Source organism: Lissotriton helveticus, chromosome 3_1 (assembly GCF_964261635.1).
Source record: "Lissotriton helveticus chromosome 3_1, aLisHel1.1, whole genome shotgun sequence".
In the NCBI taxonomy this organism is placed as follows: Eukaryota; Metazoa; Chordata; class Amphibia; order Caudata; family Salamandridae; genus Lissotriton; species Lissotriton helveticus.
In genome coordinates, this window is record NC_136061.1 from 1,171,555,779 (window position 1) to 1,171,574,669 (window position 18,891).

Here is an 18,891-nt window from a genome sequence, read left to right on the forward strand (position 1 = left end):
GCATTAGCCAATAACTCTGTGAAATGAATGTATTTATGTAAAAGACCAAGATATGGAGAAGGCCGGGCATGGTTTAAGCAAAGGTTAAAGAGTGGCTGATTAGAGCAGTGATTCTCAGTTCAGGCAAACACAAACGGATGATTCCTTTGACCTCGCTGCCTGGTACATGGATGCCAAGTTTGGACATCCTGGGTGGAACTGGCTTAATAGGAATAGTGATTGTTCTTCAATTAAAAGAATGAGCTTTTTTCAGGACTGTTGAATGCCTATCAAAGGAAAACTCTGAACAATTGGTCTGTGTAAGCTGCATGCATGTTTTCTACTAAATTAATGTATGAAGGCTTGTAAGAGTGGCTGCAACAAGCAGCCTTAACATACAGAGATTATCGCATTCAGTGGTTCTGATGAATGCCGACTGACCCATAGGTCATTTAAACGGCTGAAACATGTTGACCTCAGATGTTTGGGGCCACTACATCCATATGACATCACATTGCTTTTAACCTTGCCAAATGACCTAATGATTAAAAGATATCAGGAGCCGGCAGGCAATTCTGACATACACCAAATCCTTAAGCAGTAGATTAAGCGCTCTGCTTACAAATATGTTGAGCCCGCCCACACACACTAGATAAGTAGGGCGTGGGTCCGATGATGAAGCAGGCCACGGGTGGTATCCATAAGGTTGAATTGATCACACCAATTTACCTGGGTGTGGATCTTACACCTTGATGTGATATACGTTGGGCCTCGCAACTATCTTGCACACGAAAATGGGATTTATGAAGAAATGGCAACCCTCTCCAGTGATATTAAGTGTAACCACCACCACCAAGACCACCATGTGCTTAACCACTGTCTTGAGCACAATAATGGGCAAGATCAAAGTGACTGTATGGTTCTTGAAATCCTTGGCCCTCTTCCATGGCTGATCTGTAGGTGCTGATCTGCCACTTGCAGGGCTCCTTGTACTATCTGCAACCTTTTTTCCACCTTCAACCCCACAAGTGTACACCACACTGAAATAGTAACCACCTCAGCTCATTGCTCCACAACCTTCTCAGTATCTTCAGATGTGGGTCGCCCTCATAACCCCTGCCTTCATGCTTCTGGTGTTCTCCTGATTGAAAAAAGTGTAGGTTAGTGGTTTTCCTCTGTTTTCCCTCCATTAAAACTAATCAATCAATCAGAGTACTTGTACAGCGCGCTACTTACCCATGAGGGTCTCAAGGAGCTAAGGGAAGGGGGTGCCGCTACTGCTCGAAGAGCCAGGTCTTGAGGAGTCTTCTGAAGGCGAGTAGGTCTTGGGTCTGCCGTAGGTGGGTAGGGAGGGTGTTCCAGGTCTTGGCGGCGAGGTAGGAGAAGGATCTGCTGCCGGAGGTTGTTTGTTGGATGCGGGGGACAGCGGCAAGGGTGAGGCTGGTGGTGCGGAGCTGGCGGGTGGGGGTGTAGAAGCTGAGTCTGCTGTTCAGGTAGGCTGGTCCGGTGTTGTGGAGTGCTTTGTGTGCGTGGGTGAGGATCTTGAAGATGATCCTCTTGTCGACGGGGAGCCAGTGTAGAGCTCTCATGTGGGGGGTGATGTGGCTGCGGCGGGGGAGGTTGACGATCAGTCGGGCAGAGGCGTTTTGGATGCGTTGTAGTCGCTGTAGGTGTTTGGCTGGGATTCCTGCGTAGAGTGCGTTGCCGTAGTCCAGTCTGCTGCTGAGGAGGGCCTGTGTCACCGTTCTTCTAATTTCGGTCGGCATCCACGTGTAGATCCTGCAGAGCATGCGGAGGGTGTTGTAGCAGGAGGAGGAGACGGCGTTGACCTGTCTAGACATGGAGAGGGAGGAGTTGAGAATGAATCCTAGGTTGCATGCATGGTCGGTGGGTCTTGGTGCTGTTCCCAGTGTGGTCGGCCATCAGGAGTCATCCCAGGCTGAGGGGGTGGGTCCGAGGATGAGAACCTCCATCTTATCCGAGTTTAGCTTCAGACGGCTGTCCTCATCCAGTCAGCGACGGCCTTCATTCCCTCGTGGAGGTTGGTTTTGGCGGTGTGCGGGTTCTTGTTGAGGGAGAGGATGAGCTGGGTGTCGTCGGCGTAGGAGATGATGAAGAGGTCGTGTTGGTGGGCCACCTGTGCAAGGGGGGCCATGTAGACGTTGAACAGCGTCGGGCTGAGGGATGAGCCCTGGGGGACGCCGCAGATGATGTTGATGGCTTCGGATCGGAAGGGCGGGAGGTGGACGCTCTGGGTTCTGCCGGAGAGGAAGGACGTGGTCCAGTCGAGGGCCTTCTCTTTTATTCCGGCTTCTAGGAGGCGTGTCTTTAGAGTGCGATGGCAGACCGTGTCGAAGGCGGCTGACAATTCCAGGAGGATGAGGGCTGATGTTTCGCCATTGTCAAGTTGGTGCCTGATGTCGTCTGTGGCCGCGATGAGGGCTGTCTCGGTGCTGTGGTTTCATCCGAACCCGGACTGGGATGGGTCCAAGATGTTGTTGTCTTCCAGGTGGCGGGCCAGTTGCACGTTGACGATTTTCTCGATGACCTTCGCCGGGAACGGGAGTAGGGAGATGGGCCGGAAGTTCTTGAGGTCCTTGGGGTCCGCCTTGGGCTTCTTGAGCAGGGCGTTGATTTTGGCATACTTCCAGCTTTCCGGGAATGTCGCTGTTTCGAAGGAGATGTTGATGAACTTCCGTAGTTGGGGTGCGTTGGCCCTGTCTGCTTTGTTGAATACGTGGTGTGGGCACGGGTCTGACGGAGATCCTGAGTGGATGGAGTTCATGACCTTGCGTGTCTCGTTGATGTTGGACCAGGAGGTCAGGCGGTTGGCGCTGGTGGTGTTCACAGGGGAGGTGGGGTCTGGCGTAGTCGGGGTGGTCGTGGTGTTAAAGCTGTCATGGATGTCAGCGATCTTGCGGTGGAAGAAGATAGCTAGTGAGTCGCACAGTTCTTGTGAGGGCGGTAAGTCATTGGCGTTGGCGCTGGGGTTGGAGAGTTCCTTTACGATGCTGAAGAGCTCTTTGCTTTCATGTGCATTGTTATCCAGGCGGTCTTTGAAGGAGGATCTCTTGGCTAATCTGATGAGGTGGTGATGTCTGCGGGTGGCGTCCTTGTGGGCTGCGTGGTGTCCGGTGTGCGTTCATGGAGCCATATCTTCTCCAGTTTCCGGCATGCGCGTTTGGAGGTCTGAAGCTCGTTGGTGAACCAGGTGGCTCTCTTGCTGGCATGGTTGTTGGAGGGTTTCTTCAGCGGGACGAGGGTGTTGGTGCAGTCGTCGATCCACTGCCTGAGGTTGCGGGCTGCGGTTACTGGGGTCGGTGGGTGGGTTCTGGGCGAGGGTGGTGATCAGCTGGTCTTCGGTGACTTTGCTCCAGCAGCAGCGAGGTAGCTGTTGGTTGCGGTAGTGCGTGGTTGGTTTCTTGAAGGTGAAATGGATGCAGCGGTGGTCGGTCCCGTGGAGTTTGGTGGTGTGGTGGGTGCCTGTGGAGAAGATGGGGTCAAGCGTGTGGCCGGCGGCTTGGGTGGGTGAGGTGACGAGTTGTCTGAGGCCGAGGTTGGCGAGGTTGTCAATCAGGGTGGCGGAGTTGGCGTCATTGATGTTCTCGAGGTGGAAGTTCAGGTCCCCGAGGAGGATGTAGTCCGTGGAGGCGAGTGCGTGGGTGCTGGTGAGGTCGGCCATGGAGTCGCTGAACTGAGCTCGGGATTCGGGGGGTCTGTAGATGAGTGTTCCTCTGAGGGTGGTGTTGGGGTCTGTGTGGATCCGGAAGTGCAGGTGTTTGGCGGTGTTGAGGGTGTCGTCTGCGTGGGTGGCGACCTTGAGGGTAGACTTGTGGACGATGGCTATTCCTCCTCTGATTCCGTTGGCACGATCCCTGCAGGTGATCTTGTAGCCGTCCAGGATGGCTATGGTGATGTCGGGCGCCGCGGAGTCCATAAGAGGGGGAGAGGGAGGGAGGAGCAGCTGGGAGCGGGGTGGCCAATGGGGAAGCAGGGGGGAGGGACTGCAGGGATGCAGCGGCGGGAGGAGTGGGAACAAAGGGAAATCGGCGAGAGAAGGCGGGCAGCAGCATCAGGCACGAGGCAGCTGGCAGCCGTGTGGTGGCGTAGGGAGCAACCTGCCTGTGAGCAGGGTCAGAGGTCGCTCCTTCACCACCGTGCGGCCTCCATAAGAGGGGGAGAGGGAGGGAGGAGCAGCTGGGAGGCGGGAGCGGGGTGGCCAATGGGGAAGCAGGGGGGCGGGACCGCAGGGACACAGCGGCAGGAGGAGTGGGAACAGCGGGAAAACGGCGAGAGAAGGCGGGCAGCAGTATCAGGCACGAGGCAGCTGGCAGCCTTGTGGTGGAATGGGAAGCGACCTGCCTGCGAGCAAGTTAGTGCCTGCTTGAAAGATCTTTCTTTCTCAAACTGGGTTGTTTATAGGAACTGAATGATCTGCCTTAGGAAACCCTTCTGTCAAAGTTAACTTAAGACAAGGCATATAAGCGGTGCCCTCTTCATTACTAAGGACTGAGGAATATTTTCCCTGTTACTTAATATGAAAAATGTCTGGCATGCTATAGAACTTGTCAGATATTGATGCTCAAATTGATAACTGCATAGCAAATTACTATAGGGAAGAACAGCACTTACGATTCTATAGAAAAGAAACCTTTATATGTGTTTAATATGTGTCCCAATTTAATATATTGTAAGTTTTTTTCACTGCGTTGTATGACATCTGATGCAGACGAATGCGACGTTGGATATTTAACTTCTCTGTTGGAACAAGCTGAAGTCAACCCTTTCCCCAGCCGAGTAGATGTGGCCACAACGGTGAAGATGAAGACCCATAAGCAGTACAGGCAACACAGAAAGCATCTTATGTTTATGAATGAATGAATGAATAGGAATTTGTATAACGCAGACTAAGCCCAAGGGCATCAAGGTGTCGTGTACAGACAAGCCTCCAAGCACAACCAGCATTGCATACTCAAACCCGTCTCGCAGGAAACAACCAGGTCTTGAGGGTATTACGGAAGATTGAGTGAGCTTGTTGACCCGAGAGCGAAACAGGGAGAGAGTTTCACGCCTTGGCAGCAGCCTGTGAAAAGGCTCTTCCACCCCATCTCATCTTTTTAAATCTGGGAACCACAAGCAGATTCTTATTAGCTGACCTGAGGTTCCTAGAAGGAGTGTACCTATGGAAAATATTCTTTATGCCCACTGGGCCATGTCCATAGTATGCATTGTGGGTGAGGCATAGGGTCTTAAACAAGACTCTGCGGTCCACGGGGAGCCAGTGCAGCAAACAGAGAGCAGATGAGGCCGAGTGACACTTGGGAAGATTCAGCACCATTCTTGCCGCAGCATTTTGTACCAGCTGAAGGTGGCGCAGCTGACCCTTGTTAATTCCCAGATAAAGGGCATTGCAGTAGTCTAGCCTGGCCAATATTAAGGCCACGACCACCTTTTTACGAGCTTCAAGTGACAAAAACTGGGAAATTTTTCTTATGACTCGAATAAGTCCAAAACAAGTGGCCACTGTTCTGGAGACCTGGCGAGACATGGAAAGGCAGTCATCAACCACCACTCCAAGATTTTTCCCATGAGAGACAGGAGTGGGACATGTTCCCAGGGAATTGGGCCACCACTCGCTTGACCAGATGTCTTCTCACCATTTAGTTTAAGGTAATTTTTAACCATCCATGATGAAACAGCTGTCATACAGTATTTAAAGTTTTGCGCAGAGTCCCTGATCTTTTGTGTAATGGAGACCATGATCTGCGTGTCGTCCGCATAAGACAACACCTCCAGTCCAAATGATTTCACCACCCTTGCCAGTGGGGCCACATAGATATTAAAGAGGGTGGGGCTCAAGGAGGAGGCCTGAGGCACTCCGCAAACAGAGTGCCTCAGAGTAAACATTGCCTATTCTAACGGTTTGAGACCGCTGACTAAGGAATGAGGCAAGAAGGTCCAGGGCCCGGCCCCCAACCCCTATCTCCTTGAGACGCTCCACCAGTCTCAAGGGAGACAGGATGTCGAATGTGGCGGTAAGGTCGAGTAAGATAAGGAGAGTGGTGTGCCCTGCATCCACCTGAACTCGAATGTTATCCAACACCATGGTGAGAGCGGTCTCCGTACTATGAGCCCGTCTGAAGCCATGTTGGGAGCCGTCCAGAATCTGGTGGTCCATCAGGTAAGCACTCAGGCATGAGTTCAGATGGGATTCAAGGATTGTAGAAGGGAGTGGCAGATGGGAAATGGGACGGAAGTTTTTTAAATTTAGAGGATCTAAGAAAGGCTTTTTTAGGATGGGCCTAACCACCGCAGCCTTCCAGATCCAAGGATATTGGCCCGAGGATATGGCTAAATTCAGGACAGTCGTGAGATGCGGGGTCAAAGCCACCTCGGCCATTTTCACAACTTCGAGACAACAGGGATCCAAGGGTGACCCGGATTTGATACCTTCAAGCAAGAGCTCTACAGTTTTGGGTGATAACATCGGAAAAGCACACAAACTTGCCGAAGTCATTTTGCTGAAAGAGCTGTTAAGGAGAGTGTCGGAGGAGGCATCAGGTGTCTGACTGGCATTAAGAATCTCCAACTGATTATAAATATCCAAGATCTTGGAGCAGAAGAAGGAAGATAAGCAATCGCAAAGCTCCTGTGAAGGCTCCACTTTGTCCGAGACTGTAGGAGCCGCAAGGGAGTTAAAGATGTTAAAGAGCTCCTTAGGAGTGGTGATATCCTCGGTGATCTTGGAGTAATACCTTTCCTTTTCCTCAATTATGGCTCCTTTGTATGATTTCAGACATTGCTTATGTGACTCCCTGCCAGAGGGAGCCAGGTCAGGATGATCAGAGAACCAAGGAGTGGAGGGCGTTTTTCTGGCCGAGTAACACCGTTTTTTAGGGGCAAGAGAGTCCATCATAGCAGTAATTTTTTGGGAAAGATTTCCCGCAGCCGCATCTATGTTTTGAAGGTCCGATTGCTGGAATTTAGCAAGAGCAATGGTGACCGCTTTATTTGTAATCAGAGCGAGATTTCGTTTTTCAACCGCTTTCAACACAGCCCTATGATAGCTACCTAAAGTAGTGGCCTTCAGTTCAAAAGGAACTGCAAAGTGCTCTGACCACGAAAGCGGAAGAGGCGCGCCCACCAGGAATCGATCATCATTTGAAAAAATCCCGTTGAGGGTGTGGCCCGCAATATGAGTAGGGGTATTCACTAATTGTGGAAGGCCACAGCCATTCATACATTCTAGCATAGTTTGGGTGTCATGGTTCAAATTATTTTCTAAATGAAAGTTAAAATCCCAGAGGAGCGTGAAATTCATATGCTCGAGATAAGACTCTAAAAGGTTGCTAAGATCATAACTAAATGAGGCCCTCGGGCCAGGTTGCCTGTAGCACAAAATCCCAGAGAAACTTTCGGTGGGATTGGAATTTATAGAGAAATATAATGCCTGATAGGGGTCAAGAGCTGAGGTCAGCGGTTCTGACCGACAGGTGAAAGTATCCGTAACCAGGATACCTAAGCCTCCTGTTTACAAAGGGAAGAGCTTCAACCGGCCTCCAAATGCCCTGTGTCTGCACCTTGAACCTAGAACCGGCACGGCTACCAGCCGGCCATGAGCGTACAGTTCATCGCCTCATTCCAAACTTCATGAATATGCAAAGATGTGCTTAACGCAGAAGCAGCACCTTACACTGCAAATGGAAGATTACAACTGTCACCGTTCCCTTTCAAAGGTCCAGTAAAGGTGCTAAACAACACGCCCCTTTAGCTATGCTGTGGAAAACTGTGGTCCATGTCAGCACTACAGAAAATGAAAAATGTAAGGCTATATGTAGTGCTATGCCTTAGCATAACGGAGAATGAAATGGTACTTTCGCACAATGGTTAAGCAAGTGTCTTTAATCTGAAGGATATTTGTAGAGAAACAGTGTCTGCATGGGCCTGTTCATTGATGTAAACTGTTGCGTTCTACTCATGTTAGCTCCCAGGGAAGGCCTCCACCACCTGCTTTTTCTGCAGCGAAGTATTTCTCATCTTTGGCTCCCCTACTTGTCTCATTCTCCTTTTCACACTACTTCAGAAAGTGACCAGCCTTCAATTAAATATTGCAAACAATGTCCGCAGTTCTCCTTCTTTTTTAAAAGGCTAGAAACTAGAGAGAAAAGCAAGCAATGGCACAGCGAGCAGATCCTGCCTTTCATAGCGCTATGGTTAATTTAATCCAAGTATTTGCCACAAAACAGAGTGGAAAAAAACATGCAGCTACACAAACCTGGCTGCCATATGACTTTAATAAAAAATGAACTATTAAAAAACATTCATTGAGGTGCCTGCTTCATCCGTGATTTCTTTTTAAATAATAGCCTTTCAGTTGTGCTATGCATTTTATTATTATTGTTATTATTTGTGAAGGAGGCAAGAATAAATCACTACCAAACATAGGACTTAAATGGCAGGCAGCAACAATGTTACGGTGCCACTGCAACACTTTATTACAGCATCTTTGAAAAGGAAACAGAAAGTAAATCACAATCAAACTGGGTGCCCAAGTGCAGGCAAAATAAATAGCTGCTTTTTTAAAGTTATTATAGGAATTAAATTAAATAAAGCACACTTTGAAGCAGCTTTGTCATTGAAGAGAAAGGAAATATTTTATTAATGCACACAGGCTTTGTGCAGTTACTCAAAGTGAGGGAGGCAATGGTTAAGAAGAGCTGCCCCATAGCCACATTCAGTATGCTGCAAGTGGGCAGAGTTAAGATTTCAATGACAGTTTAACAGACCAATGAATCAACAGTACTGACCAAAATCACTCTCTATGTGTACCTTAAGTATGAATTGTTTTGAAAAACAATAGTCTGGTGAAACCGCAAAAGCTGTTGCAAAGCCCATACCTAAATTACTCTCTTTACCTAGTCCTGCACCTCTAACAATCAGCACAAACAGGCATTTCAGAATGTTTCTTTGTTTCTAGATGGCTGTTGGGGTTTTGAGGTGAAGTGTGACACCATTTACAGGATGACTCATTTAAAGGATTCAATTGGTTGCGGAATTCTCCCACCTTCTTTTACACTTTGTGAGGAATTGGGTTGGTGGTTAAGGTGGGTGCGAGCCCTTCTCAAGCAAAAGCTCTAATCCTTCTCCGGGTGAACCACAAGGAGCCACGTAATTAACCTGTACTTAATCATCTGGTAGATGGGCACAAAATCAGTCAGGCTTAACTTAAAGGCAATGTTTAAAGTACTTCTGCAGTGCTTACTCAGTGATAAAGTGAAAACACAACACAACAAAAAATTTACACCAATTTAGAAAAACAGAGCGAAATGTAATAAATAATTTGACACCAAAATGACAACAACCCAATCAGTGGAACTTGAGATATGTAATTTCAAAGATTTACAGTAAGTACAGCATCTCAAAGCACAAGTGCCACTCAAGGTTATCTGGTCATGTGAGACCGGGTTGAAATCCAAAGTTCAGGCAGACCGTGATGGAGCACTGGCTGGATTTTGGGACCAGGTTATTTATTTATTTTTTTTTTTTTTTGAATTTCAAAAAAACCTTTATTGAGTCATAGAGCATGGTACATCAATGCATAGACTTCGAATGATGACATTAAGTATTGAAAAGCATACATAGGTCAGCTTCCCATGTTGTATCAAAGTAAGCATTAAACTAAATGGACATGGATAATCAAAGGTTACCTGAACCCCCTCCCTCCCTCCCCAAACAGAACATGGATGAATTAGCAAGAAGCAAATGTCCTTAGTAGTCCGGAAGCAGTCCACATGCATAACGGATGTACAAAGAGCAATGTAAGGGTGTCATCCATCTTCTGTACCCCACCCCACAGTTGCCAGTAAGGAGACACAATAATCAGGTCACGACCCCATCACAGGAATCAGTATTAAGCCCAGTTCCACATAAATACAGTGTGAGCAACCCATGCAAATACAACCCCAATAACCGGTAAACAGTAGCAAAATGTATACAGATACGGTGTTACTCAGATGTTGTAGTGAGCAGCTCCGCAGTGGGTAGAGCCCCCCCATCCTGAATGTCCTCGTCGTCAGCACTCAACCTTAAAAGATATGCCGTGAGTGGTGCCCATATGTCTTTCGGCTGTGAGGTAAGGGAAAGGAGCTCAGCATAGTCGTGAAGCCTCTCTTGCCAAGTAGACAGGGAGTGAAGCCAACACTTAAACTTGGGGGCGCGGCCTCTGCCCCAGCGGCATGCGAGTAAACGCTTAGCAAGCAGCAGACTCATGGCTAGAAACTTTTTGTGTATGGTGACTACAGATTGCGTTAATCCCAACAAGGCCATGAGGGGACAGGGGGCAATTGTCACACCGAGCATGCTCGTGAGTCCCTCAAACACCCGATCCCAGTATCCAGCAACTTGGGGGCAAAGCCACGCTAAGTGTATGAAGTCGGCTCCAGCGGCTCCACATCGAAGACAACAATCATTGTCTCTTAAGCGAAACTTATGTAATTTGGCCGGTGTGTGATAGAGCCTGTGAAGAAATTTATAATGAAGCAGCCGCAGTCTATTGTTACTGGTAATTGCTTGTGTTTGAGAGCAGCTGGATTCCCACTGTTCGTCAGTAAGGGGCGAGTCCAAGTCTCTATCCCATTCCAATCTAGTTCTAGCAGGGGCAGCGCTGGGCGCATTCAGCGCGTGTTTATAAAGCATGGATATGACGTGTCGAGGAGCCTCAGGCTGCACCAAGGAATGAATTGGGGCGAGTGTATCAGGTTCAGCGGGGAAAGAGGGGGTCAAAGCTCGCACATTTTGCCTCAATCTGGTAAATAGAAAAGTATCCATGACCGAAGGTGTCACTTCCCTGAAAAACTGTTCCGCCGAGCGGAATATACCCTGTACATACAAGTCTCCCCAGCAGCTTATTTTAAGTTTACGCAGCATAACTTGTCCTATTATTTCACATGTAACTTGTAGCCTAGGATCATTAAGCAAGGGTAAATTTGGCGAGTAGACAAATGGGTCGCCTAGTCCCTTGAGAAGACGGCCCCACGCTTGTACAGTGCAGTCCACAGTGGAAGGGTCACGGCTCCTTTGACTGACATGGGTATGAATATAGCCAGTGGGGACAACAGGGCTCATATAACCGTCCTCTACAGCCAAATGAGCCATGTATGGTGGAGGGTGATACCAGTAAACCGCAAAATGGGCCTGCGCGCAATCATAATATCTCTCAAAATTGGGGACTTCGAATCCACCCAGATGGAAAGGGAGCATAAGAGCGTTTAGGCTAAGTCTGGCCTGTTTGCCTCCCCATATAAGGCGTGAAAGCTGGGAATTGAGGGTGCGGAAAAAGAAGGCGCCAGGGTTGTATGGGATGTTAACAAAGAGGTACAGCAGCTTGGGTAGTATGTTCATCTTTATCAGCGCAATACGGCCCGCCATGGAGAGGGGAAGGTGGAGCCACTTCGAGATTTTGTCCGTAATCTTGTCCATGGCAGTGCCATAATTGGCACGCATCATAGCTTCCTTGTCCCTGAGTATGTGGACACCCAGATATTTCACCTCATCCTGCTCCCATAGCAATGGGTAGTCGAGCGGGAACACGTGCGTATTATCTGTGAGTGGAAAGACAGCAGACTTGGACCAATTGATCTGAATTCCAGTGATACCTCCAAACTTAGTAATTTCGCGCAGTATCGGGTTTAGATTCACGCTGGGCTTCTCAATGTATAGGGTGATGTTGTCGGCATATAGTGACACCAGGAGAGGCCGGGAGCTATAAATGAGGGAGCGGTGGTTGTGTTTTTGCCTAAGTATTGCAGCCAAGGGCTCAATTGCCAAGGCAAAGAGGATGGGGGACAGTGGGCATCCCTGTCGGGTCCCTCGCTGGACATGAAACGGAGCGGCCCTGGACCCATTGAGGAGTACAGTAGCAGTGGGCTGGTGATAGAGGAGTTTCACCCAATCCAAGAAACTGAACGGTACCCCCATATACTGTAATGTACCTAGCAAGTAGTCCCATTCAAGGGAATCAAATGCCTTGGTGGCATCAAGAAAGACAGCAACGGCATCACATTTGGGGTTGAGATCTTGGATCACGGCCTGGAGAGTGCGGAGATTGTGGGAAGTAGCCCGATTGGGCACAAATCCAGCTTGGTCAGGGAGAACTAAACGTTCCATGAGGAGATTGAGTCTTGTGGCTAATACCTTGGCTAGTATCTTAGTGTCATTATTCATGAGGGAGAGGGGTCGGTAGGAGTCGCAGTGTGAGGGGGACATACCGGGTTTAAGTAGAGAGGTAATAAGCGCCTCTCTCATGGTGCAAGGCAGGCTGCCCTCTTCCAGGGCTGCGTAGTAAACCTGTTTCAGGACGGGGGCCAACAAGGGAGCATATAGTTTATAAAAATCAATAGGGAGGCCATCAGAGCCTGGGGCCCTGCCAGAACGCATACCCATAATGGCATCCGTTATTTCCTCGAGTTCCAGGGGGGCATGTAAACATTTCTGTTGCCCCTCACCAAGCCACGCCAGCGCGACGTCGTCGAAATATGAAGAGAGGTCAATAGGGTCCTCTCTGTGGGAAGTGTACAGTGCATGGTAGTGATCCCGGAAAACACGGAGGACATCAGGGAGGTTTCTGTGCGTTTCCCCATTACCATCCTGCACCTCAGTGACATAAGTGGCAAATCTGGGGGGCCTGACAGCGTGCGCCAGAGCCCTCCCCGGTCTGTCTCCTTCTCCGTAGATACGCGCCGTGTATGGGCGCCCCAAAAACTTGCTCTCTGTGTCTGCCACCTGCGAGTATTCAGAAAGTTTGCAACGTAATCGTAGGAGAGCGTCGGGGTCATCTGGGTTGAGAGCCCTTGCCCCCTCAAGTTCCTTTAGCTCAATTTCTAGTTTGTGCAGGGCAGTGCGCAAAGACTTTAATACTCCGCCACCCTTCGAGATGCACCACCCCCGAACAGTAACTTTAAAGGCTTCCCAGACAGTGGTCATACTATCTACAGAGGAGATGTTGCGTTCAAAAAAGTCACGAATATCTTGTTCGAGTTCCGCCTTAAAGGCCGCATCTCGAAGGTGAGCAGGATTGAGACGCCATGACAAGTAGGGGGAGACATTCAGGGGTATCTGGAGCTCTACAAGGACGGGAGAGTGGTCCGAGAAGGTGCGTGCAAGATGGTCTGCTCGGGCCAGCCAGGGAGCTAACCCAGCAGAAAGAAATACATAGTCTAATCGTGCCCAGGTACCGTGCAGGGAAGAGCAATGTGTGCCTTCTCGCAAGGTAGGGTGGAGGTGTCGCCACGTATCTAGTAGATCGCTATCCGCTACGACCTCGCTTAGGGCACGCTGCATGTTAGTGTAATGTGCGGGGAGTGGGCGAGCGGGCTGCACAGTAGTGTTGAAATGACCACCTAGAACAACGTGAGTAGTGCCTAATGTGTGTATCTTGCTCCACAATACCCGCAGGGTGGACGGCTGGTCTACGTTAGGGCCATAGAAGTTGGCGAACAGTACATCGTGTGAGCATAGGCGACCCCATACTAGACAGAATCGACCTTCTTTATCAGTGTCGCACCCTGCAGGTATAAAAGCCACTCCTTTTTTTATCAATATCGTAACCCCCCTAGCATAGTTAGAATACTGGGAAAAGGTGCGACTGGAGGCCCATCGAGTCGCGAAGGTAGGGGTCCGGCCTGGGGAAAGGTGCGTCTCCTGCAAAAGGGCAACACCTACGCCCTGCCTGTCAAGGTACCCTAATATCTGTCTGCGCTTTCTAGGGTTGTTCAGTCCCCTTACATTCCAGGATATTAACCTGATAAACGGTGCCTGATCAGGGCGTGTCATCTCGGTTGGGAAAAGGGTATGGCAGAGAACAGTAGCGCAGGTAACGAGTAGGTGTACACAAGTGGAACAACACAGTATTAACAATACATAGCATGTGAAAGTGATGAAATAGCAGCACTCCGGACTTAGGACAAATGTACCCACCCCCCACACCCACACTGGCTACCCCAACTTGCCAGGAATAAACCATCCCTCCCCCCTCGACCAAACTACTGAGAAGCAGGTCCCAGCAGTGACAACCCCAACACAGAAAAGTCATAAAGTCTCAATGGGGAATGCCCTTAGAAGGAGGGCCGCTAGGGGCTTCTGCCCATAATACTCCATCTCCATGTTTCACCCATCTACCACCACCTGGGTCTCAGGGGCGGAAACAACGGGGCGGAGTGGAGCAGACCAGGGACAATAGAAGTTCAGCGGTCAACAATAGAGTAATACATCACCAGTCAGCCGGATGTTGTCGTGGTGCCAGGAGGAGGAATCACTCAGCAGGACAAGTCCATCTGGAAAAAGGCACTTCAAGAGGGTTCCGACAGAGGCGAATGAGAGCGGGACCGGCGTCTGGCAGCAGCCTCCCGCGATTCCGACCTCCTGTCATGCTTCAGGTATTCTTCAGCTTGATGAGGCGTTTGAAAGATGTGCTGGCGGCCTCGATGGTGGATCCGCAGCCGTGCAGGGTAAAGCATTGCATATTGGATACTACGAGACTGGAGCTGCTTCTTCAGCAGACGAGTGATCACACAACCTCGGAGCTGCACGGTAGGAATGACAGGCGAATTGCTGAGCCGGTAACGTGAGTAATAGACTCGGACCCCGAGTCTCTAATAAATGGGTCACAGGGCCACATTTTGCTGTAAGAAAACGATCGAACCACATCTAACTGCGGGGGCGGCAACATTTATTTATTTTTCCAGTAGACCGAGCCAATCCTCCTCCGCCTGCCAGCTCATGGGGCACTAAGAAATTACGGAAAAGTATGTATATAATGAATGTACTAATCATCACCACCATTGGTACTACTTCTGTAAACAACAATCTTGATAAATATAATATATAGGTCCTTTTTGATACCTGTGTGATTGGATGAGTGAGTGTGTTGAGCCACTAATGTATGGGTGATGAGTGGATAAGGAACCATGTCCAGTTGGATGGGTTTGGATGAAATGTTGGACATAGTGTCTAATAATACGAGGTGCATACTGATTAATACACTAAAATCTGTGGCAAAAGAAATGGCACTTTGCGTAACGATATTTTATCAGATTAGCTGATGTTGAGTACGCAAGCTGGAATTAATGATGTATAATCCACGATCAAACGTGAATACATGAATATGTTTGTGCTTTTTCCTTCTCTTCTTTTACAGGGACCACTGGTCACTTGTTTGGCACTGATTTTTGGTGCTTTGCTTCACCTGGGCCAGCTCATGCCCCGAAGCACAAATATCCAGCCTATTTTTGCTGGCTTATTTGTAGGACATTAGGCTTACTTTTATATAACTGAGCTATTCATAGTAGGGATCTCTACATGGTCCTGATGAGTAGGCAGGAGGGGACTGCCTATGAAACATGTCGACTTGGTAGTCAATAATTGCTCTACCTATATCCCCTTTTTAACATTCCCAGCCAGAGAAACCAATAAAATACATTTGTTCTACTAGCCAGGGAATTTTTAATTTTTGTATTTTTTTGCATTCACTAGCTAGATCCCTACACTTCACTGATCACCCCTGCACCCACACATAGCTCTGTCACATTGAAAGTGCTCCCGCGTAGTCCGTCTGGTCGTAGCACGCCCCGCCCCGTTATAGGGACGGGAAGACCCCTATGATGAAGCATGACACTAACGGATTTTTTTAGTGTGTGAGGGGTATTTTAAACAAGCACACGTGCTCCCATCTTTCCATCGTTAAGGGGGAGCCCTCATTTCACTATAATAAAAAATTCTCTAAAAAATAATTTGCACCACTACACATTGATAGAATCTCTATGTTTATATGAACTGTCCAGGAGGGTGATTCTATCTCAACCTCTACGCTTCCCCCTTTTGTTTTTTGTGTTGCTGCTTCTTCACTGCCAGGAACTTGCGGCGAGCCTCCTGCACCGCCTGTGTGAAATCTGGATAGAAGGATAGTGTGGTGTTTTCAAAGCGAACTTCCCCCTTCTCCCGTGCTAGGCGTAGCAAAGTGTCCCTGTCCCGGTAGTTGAGAAATTTCATGATAATCGGACGAGGCGTTGCTCCCCGGGGGGGGTTTGGGCGCCAATGATCGATGCGCACGTTCAATAACTAGGTGCGCCGAAAAGGAGTCACGGCCAAAAATGTCACTTAGCAGGCGTTCCATGTAATCTTCCAGGCGGCCAGTATTTGTGGATTCAGCTAGGCCAAGGAGGCGAACGTTGTTCCGCCTGGAGCGCGCCTCCAACTCCTCATTTTTGTCCGCAATCACCTTCAAGAGTTTGTCCATCTGCGTCACTTGCTGCCGGGTTGCGGTTGCCCCATCCTCCAGGCCTGAGATTCTATGTTCAGCTTCTTGAAGGCGTTCTTCGTGCCCATCCAACTTGGCCACCACATTGTCCAGTCTGAGATTCATGGAATCAATTTTGGAATCTATGGAGGTCAGGCTTTTTTGCATGGCAACCAGCAGGGTTTTCCAGCCGTCGTCCTACGCCTCCGGGGGATCTGTCTCGACTGGAGTCTTGGAGCTGGCGCCCGGTGTCCTGCGGCCCTCAAAAGGCAGCCTCGACTGCCTGGGTTCAGACTTCCCCATCCTGGTAGCTCGGGCCAAGCAGGGCCGCTGTAGGTCAAGGCTCCCAACAGCCAACACACGCTCCACCACACGGCCACGCAAATCCAGCGCTTGTGCGGTCTGAGCGAGGGGATAGCGGATGCGTCGTCCGGGGCAGCAGTGCTATGAGGCGCCGACAGCGTGAGAGACCGGCTCCAGGGTCACTGATGGTCCAGTCGCAGGCAGCCTAAGCGATCAAGTGAAATCATCCCCTACAGGATCCAAGGGTCAGCAGTGGCGGAGCGCGTGGAAGGGTCCGCAGTGGAAGTAGCTACAAGCAGCAGAGTCAATATAGGCAGTAGTGTGTCTCAACTCCCCCCGGTAGGTCTCAGACCAGCGAACAGGGCCCTCAGAGGCAAGCGTGGGCCGAAACACATCAGTACAGCCACCAACTCAGCAACAATGCCAGGCGATCAGCGGCCGTTCCTCCGGGCGCCGCGAAATGGCGGCCAGCATGCGGGGGGAGTGGGGGGGAACAGGGGCCCGGCGGCCAACCCCACTGACGCAGTGCGCACCGGCTGGCGCGGATATGTGATGTCGTGGATCTGGTGGAGCACACCCCAGCAGGCGCAAGGAGTCAGCAGCCTCCCACCGTGTCTGCAGAAGCCACGGGGGCCCGCTCCAGAAGAGCCACCAAAATGGAGGATGAAGATCTCTGCTGTGCAGCGCACAGCCGTAGCGTTGCAGGCGGCTATTTTCGCTTTGTCCCCACCTCTCCCGCTGTGTTACACGAGAGGTCTCATAAGCGGTAATGTATGGGAGGCAGGGGGGGTTGCACAAGTCACCACGCTGTCCCGGTGTCCCAGCTGAGGGAGATGCGGCCGGCGGCGGTAGGAAGGGGGGGCAAGGGGCCTCAACAGTACCCCAGCTCCATCTCTTGCCAACCAGGGCTCCAGAGGGGCGGCAGCAGGCACAGCGGGGAATTGCCCCGGCGAAATCGGGAACGCGCACGGGGAAGCCAGGCCGTGTATGTAGGGCGGCCCGCTAGGCCCCGTAGCATCGACCCCCAGTAGACAGCAGCAGCCGCCGAGGAGCACAGTCACGTCCGCCGCCTCCCTCCGCGGTAACTTCAAGGTCGCCTCTCCGGCGCGTCGTGGGCGGTACACCTCCAAGACTCCCACCGATTGTGGAGGAGAGCCCCCTGAAGGGATCGGGGGTGTTTACTGACGAGTTATCGTGGCCAGGATGGGGTTAATGTTGTTCGTCGTCCCGGTCAGGCAGGAGCTCTACGCAGGAGCAGCCATTTCGCTCCAGCGCCACCTAGCGCCCCCGATTTTGGGACCAGGTTAGTCCCGCTGAAAAAGTTACTTTCTACAGCCCAGCGAGAGTTCGATTCGTGTTGGAGGAGGCCAAAAGGAACAGGAAGAGAGTTGGGATGGTCATCGCTGTAGTGCAAGGAATGGACCTGGCGTTGTGGATGGTCATTGCTGTAGTGCGAAAATTCTGTTGGGCGTCCCAGATAGTCATTGCTGAAGATTCCCATTGATGGTCAGCGTGTGTTGTCGATGCTTTAGTTCAACGGAGCTTTGCATTTGCGGTTAGCGTGGGTGGCAAGATCTTGGCACAAAAATGCCTGTTCACGGTCGTGAAGGGCCAAAAACCTCAGGATTTCTCCTTTTTCTTCTAGAAGGAGCTGAACGAATGCTACAAAAAGGTTCTTGGGAGGCATCTCTTGGGGATCAGGAACTCACTTCAGCAGCGGCCAGCAGAGCTCAGGCAAGTTCAGTTGGAGGTCCAGGCAGGCCCACTGCAGCAGGTGAGATGGGAAGTTGCAGCAGGTCTCTGGAACTTGTTGTTTCCCTGTAGCTCAGAACAGGAGGGCTGCTAACCAGCCATTGGAGTCACTCAGTTAGCCTGGGATGAGGGGTGCAGGTCCAGGCTTCCTTCTCAGATAGCAGGTCAGGCCTTAGGCAGCAGAGCAATCCTCTGGGAGCAGGATTTTCTATAGTATCCACAGGTCAGAGAGTGTACTGAAAAGTGGATCTAAAACTCCCCTATTTATACTCAGTTAGCCTGGGATGAGGGGTGCAGGTCCAGGCTTCCTTCTCAGATAGCAGGTCAGGCCTTAGGCAGAAGAGCAATTCTCTGGGAGCAGGATTTTCTATAGTATCCACAGGTCAGAGAGTGTACTGAAAAGTGGATCTAAAACTCCCATATTAATACCTCATGCTAACTTGGAATGGTAGAAGCTTCTGGAGTTTTCCCCCCACAGAGTTGTTGGAAATGTCCTCCCTACCTGCAACGCTCTCAGTCTGCCTGGAGTCACAATAGCCTAGTGTGAAGTTCGTTGTGTGTGTGCT

The 18,891-nt window shown here is 50.2% G+C and overlaps 1 protein-coding gene across 1 annotated transcript in view; it reads left to right on the forward strand.

The window, feature by feature from the left end:
• Positions 1–18,891, forward strand: part of TMEM163 (transmembrane protein 163) — a 967,557-nt gene that overhangs the window by 135,592 nt on the left and 813,074 nt on the right. The gene's annotated exons all lie outside the window — the stretch shown is intronic.